The sequence below is a fragment of the Tachysurus vachellii genome, chromosome 16 (assembly GCF_030014155.1).
Source record: "Tachysurus vachellii isolate PV-2020 chromosome 16, HZAU_Pvac_v1, whole genome shotgun sequence".
NCBI classification, from domain to species: domain Eukaryota; kingdom Metazoa; phylum Chordata; class Actinopteri; order Siluriformes; family Bagridae; genus Tachysurus; species Tachysurus vachellii.
Window position 1 is genome coordinate 17,207,183 of NC_083475.1, and position 6,000 is coordinate 17,213,182.

General features: G+C 38.9%; 1 protein-coding gene across 7 annotated transcripts in view; it reads right to left on the bottom strand.

Moving 5' to 3' along the window:
• The window catches only part of ccdc136b (coiled-coil domain containing 136b), a 46,288-nt gene that overhangs the window by 30,904 nt on the left and 9,384 nt on the right, over positions 1–6,000 (bottom strand). The gene's annotated exons all lie outside the window — the stretch shown is intronic.

The window sequence follows — 6,000 nt, forward strand, 5'->3', positions numbered from 1 at the left end:
CACCATCAAACCGTATTAAAGACTTGTTTTAATTTGACTAAGTCCAACGTGTGTGTGTGTGTGTGTGTGTGTGTGTGTGTGTGTGTGTGTGTGTGTGTGTGTTTGTATGAACTTTTAAATAAAAAAACTTTCCCTTTCCCACTTGTAAGGTAAATTTTATAATATTAATTGTAATTTTATCAAAATTCGATTTTAAGTCTATTATTATTTTTGTTTATTGATTCTGTCTTTTATGATACAGACAACGTCATTACATCTTATAGTGTGTACGGTTGTTTATGTGGCAGTAGAAAAACTGTTAAAATTGTACTTTTTTAAATCTAATTACAGTTGTATGTAAAAGTTTGGAGAGATCAGCAGTTCTGTAGTGTAAAGATACACCATGTACAGTGTCTCGTTGCTCTTTAGATCTTTATTCAGTTCACTGTGTTTGTGTGTCTGAGCAGGAGGACAAGTCATTCAGAGCCCATGAGGAACACTGATAAGTCAGAGTTAAGCAGAGTGTAAATCCATCACAGACTGACCTCACTCTCTCAATCCTGCTCTCCCTCCCACACTCCTCCTTCACTCTCACTACCTTTCTCTCCTTTTTTTTTTTCTTTAAGAGGGAGTGGACGTGGAGTCTCCTGTCTGTCTCCTGTCCTGCTGTCGTCCTTCATTTGAAACCAGACTCAGAAGCCAGGAGGATAAAAATAATCTCTCTCTCTCTGTCCATCACTTAAGTAACTTCTCTCTCTATCCCGTCTCCCTCTAACATAATATTTGCACTGATGAAAGAATGATGAAAGAAGTTGGATGTGTTGTTTTTCATTCTTCCTTTCCTAGGAGATGTGTGTGCGTGTGTGTGTGCGCGTGTGTGTGCACGTTTGTGTGTGTGTGTGTCACTGCAAGCTCATTCTCAAATGCTAGGAGACGACAGGCCTGACGAGACGATTCAACACTCTGATCCTCTTAGATCACTATGGAGGATTAATGAAATCTCTTCTACAGATCATTACTCTCTCTCTCTCTCTCTCTCTCTCTCTCACTCTCTCTCTCTCTCACTCTCTCTCTCACTCTCTCTCTCACTCTCTCTCTCACTCTCTCTCTCTCTCACTCTCACTCTCACTCTCACTCTCACTCTCTCACTCTCTCACTCTCACTCTCTCACACACACTCTCACTCTCACTCACACTCTCACTCACACTCTCACTCACACTCACACTCACACTCACACTCTCACTCACACGCGCACACACACTCACACGCGCACACACACTCACACGTGCACACACACTCACACGCGCACACACACTCACACGCGCACACACACACACTCTCACTCACACACACTCACTCATACACTCTCACTCACACACACTCACACACTCTCACTCATACACACTCATACACTCTCACTCACACACACTCACTCATACACTCTCACTCACACACACTCACTCACACACTCTCACTCACACTCGCTTACTTGCTCAGAACTCCACGTAGAACTCCAGCCACCAACAAATCGAGATAATCTGAACACATGCACATTAAAAAAGCTAACAAATCAAGAGGTGACACGGTTTTATTTTTGCTTCTTTAAATGCTGTTTTTTAAATTTAATTAAACTGTTTTTGAATTTTTTTAATTTATTATTTGTTCTTTCTTTATTTATTTTTCCCTTTATTTATTTATTTTTAAAAAAGACTTCCATATTGTTCTAAGAAAAATTTGGCATCTAGTAAAGAAAGCTGCATTTAAGTGGCTCATTTAATGTTCTATACAATACAATATTTGATGATTTACAAATCATAAAAGTTTATTTCTTAGCTTAAAAATATAGTATATATTATATAATAGTATGATGTTTAATTCTGCTCATAAGTAAACAGCAAAAGCCCCTTGGGGAAAAAAACTATAAATTCAGATTTGTAAGAAAGGAAAGAAATAATAAAAAATATGAATATTAATTCAAATAATAATAAGATAATTTGTTTATTTGTTTGTTTGTGTAGCTGATTTCATACATTTAAAATGCAGCATAATGTGTTTAACAATGGAAGAAAAATAAAGAGAAAAAAAATTCAGAAAAGAGTATACATCGATATAATGAAAAAATATGTAATGGAAAGTGTGCCAGAAAATAGTTAAAGCTTTCAAAATTGAGAAAAACTTTATTTTATTTTACATAAACTTTTTTTTTTTTTTTTTGAAAACATAAGCGTTTAATTTTAAGGGCATTGTTGCAATACTGAAAAAAGTACTGACAGCTGATAAAAACCAGGAAAAATGCATCATGGTAAACACGTAATATTTAATGATGATGATATTATAACCTCATATCACATACACGTGTTCCACATGTGTACAGGATGAACTACATGCGTGTGACATCCAGTACACTCATTACAGAGCAGGAAGATGACTGAGGATGATTTGCGAGTCTTCCTGTTTACTGTAATGACATCGAGTTTATCTTGAGTCGTCAATCATTATTTAAGACACCGATCAGGGAAAAAAATCCCTTACACACTAAAGACACTATTAGAAGTGATGTCACAGTGAAGGTGATTAATTGTATGTAATAACTGATATAACAGTCCATCAGCTGAATCAACATTCTGTGACCAGAGAGTCAGATTTACTCCCAGTTTCCCAGAATAAAAGGAAAATTGTTTAATTCAGGTCATATTATCACAAGGGGAAATGATGAGGAAATAGAACACACACACACACACACACACACACATTACAAAGCTTCCTCTGAGCACATGAACCAGCTCTCACTGGTTTTGATCTCATCCTATTTGTCAGCATGACTCGCCAATCACCATTTCATCCGAAACCGTAACCAATCAGAGAGACTTATCTTCTCTAATGGGGGAAAGATGGATGAGTCATGATCCACAACACCTCTCTCTCTCTCTCTCTCTCTGTCTCTCTCTCTCGCTCTGGCTCTGGCTCTAATCCGAATAGTGACCTTAGCTTCCTGCTTATAGCCATGCTCTCACTCTTACTAGCCAGGAAACCGAAAACCAATGTCCTTAACCTTCACACACAATCGCACAGGCTTACACACACACACACACTCCAGATCTCCATCTGTTCAGAACTGACATTAATGCAGCACTAAAGCGTAAAAATAGTAGCGAGTCATGAGAAGTCTTTGTGTAGGAAGAGAGTCATTTGTAATTAATATAATTGTACTTGGTGATGTAATGTGATGTCAATGACTGGAAAATTATTCATTATTAAATGGATCCCTCAATTCATTTAATCTACATCATAACAATCGTAGGGGGAAAATATTACACCGATACAAAGATATTACAACTGATAATTGATTTAGAGTCTAATCTAATATTTTTCACAACAATATATACATCGTATGTGTGTGTGGGGGGGAGCATTACAGAGACATAGAACATTAATGTGCAGAGTCTAGTCACACGTCAGAAACGAGACACCTGGTGAGATACTGAGTGTTAAAAAGCCCTTCACACCTGAGACTACTGGGAAATCAGAGTGATTGAGAGCGATGGAAAAACAGGCTCAAGCGCACACACACACACACTACACACTAAACAGTAGATATACAATATGTTTATCAGGTCAAGAGCTTCGTCTAATATTTACATCAAACATCAGAATGAAGGAAATCTGTGATCTCCATCATTTTTAACCACAGCAGGTTCCACACTTGTTCATTACTCTTCAACTGTCCAGTTTGGGTGAGTTTAAGCCCCATTATAGCTTAAGGATTTCTATTCTTGGCTGAAGGGACTTGAACCTGATGTGTGGTCTTCTGCTGTTGTAGCCCATGCACTACAAGGTTTGATGTCTTGTGCATGCTGAGATGCTTTTCTACTTCTTTTACTTCTACTTCCTTCTTTTCCCGTTAGGGGTCGCCACAGTGAATCATCAGTTTCCACTTAGCTCTATCCTCAGCATCTTCTACTCTCACACCAATTAACCTCATGTCCTCATTTAACACATCCATATATCTCCTCTTTGTCCTTCCTCTTGACCTCTTACCTGGCAGCTCCATCTCCAACATCCTTCTACCAATATAACCATCTCCCGCCTCTGTACGTGTCCAAACCATCTCAATCTATCCTCTCTGTCCTTGTCCCCAAAACAGCCAACCTGAGCTGTCCCTCTGATGTGCTCCTTCCTAATCCAGGAGATGTTTTTCTACTCATCATGGTTATTTGGCCGTTTTCCTCTGAACTCTTATATCACCAAGGCGTTTTCACAAACTTATTTTTGTTTTCAGAAATTCTGAAATACCAAAAGCAGCTCATCTGGCACCAACGTGGCACATCGCATGGTTAAAGTCACAGAAATCAGACTTTTTCTTCATTCTGATGTTTGATGTGACTATTAACTGATGCTATTGGCAGATGATTGGTTGATTAAATATCTACATGAATAAGCAGGTGTAGCGGTGTTCCTATTAAAGTGGACAATGGGTGTAAAATTTCATGTTATATAATATACCCATTGCTTAGTGTTTAAACAATGAGCAGTAAAATACTGTACATTCTGACAATAACAAACCCTGCTGGCAGTTATAAATGACTGGCAGAATAAATGAAATGTAGTAATTAAAGTAAAATTGAAAGTAAATGTTTTTATTTCTAAGCGATATTATTCATAATCAAATTCGAAATTATTTTCTTCCTAAACTGTGATCATCGTTATGATTTCACCATGTGGCAAAAACCAATCATGCAATTTTTCATGAAGCCATACAATCAAAACAATGTTTTATAGATTCAGGTCTGCATCAACAGATTTGAATGTTGACATCAGTGTTGCCCATGGCAACAGCTAATTGCAGGAAGTTCAGTAAGCTATCGCATCAGCTGTGCCCAGTGCCTTCTTCCTTTAAGCACTGCAGATAGCTGCAATTTGAATCTTTTCTATCCTGTGTGTGTGTGTGTGTGTGTGTGTGTGTGTGTGTGTGTGTGTGTGTGTGTGTGTGTAATAAGAGCTGGATAAGCTTAGCCTGCAGAAGAGGTGAGGCCACACGCAGCTGGCTAAATACAGGGTGACAGAAAAGAAGACTGAGACTGCAGAGAAAATAGACAGACATAGGAGTTGGGGGGTTCACTGAGTGTGAGGACCCCAGCATAGAATCCAGCCAGTTACATACACACACATACACACACATACACACACGAACACACGTATAATGACACCTCTAATTCTTGTTAGTGCGATTTCTCCCAGGAGACAGGGCACCTATAATAGTATCTGCATTCATATGAGCCTTGGTTCACTGAGCTCGCACTCGCTCTCTCTCTCTCACACACACACACACACACACACACACACAACATGATTGCTGCTCAGCATTGTATAATGCACCTATAATTTTCTATAATCTGTATAATACACCCATAACGGTAGAGGCAAAAAAGATTACAGGCAAAGCAAGAATTATACTCAAGGCAAGAAAGTCACACACATATTTTACCTCACACACTGAGAGAATTCAAACTCAAAGAGTGATATCACCCAAAATAAGAGGTGAGAAATGCAAACACATGAATGACAGGTTCCAGAGGTGCCCAGGTATCTTCCTTAATCACTAATCTTTCTAAAAGCACATATCAGAAGCTCACACAATTCATTTATCCTCACAAACACACACATTCCTTTTGCAGTGATACCTCGAGATATGAGTGCTTTGACATATGAATTTTTTGAGATACGAGCTGTGATTCGACCAAATTTTTGCCTTGAGATACGAGCAAATTTTTGAGATACGAGCCGCCGCCAGCGAAAAACAAAGATCCCCAACAACCACGTGTGCTGTTTCCCCGCCTCAGCTTCCCGCGTCTCACTCGGTTAAAGCCGCCTTTCCACTGCACACGACAAACGACGGCCGATAAACAGGAAGTCATTCATTTCCTATGGAGAGTCGCAAAGGCGCTGCGTGAGGTGCCGACCATCTGCGGATCCGTAATTTTCTGATCCGTTTTAATCGTTGGATCCGTTAAAAAATTTGAA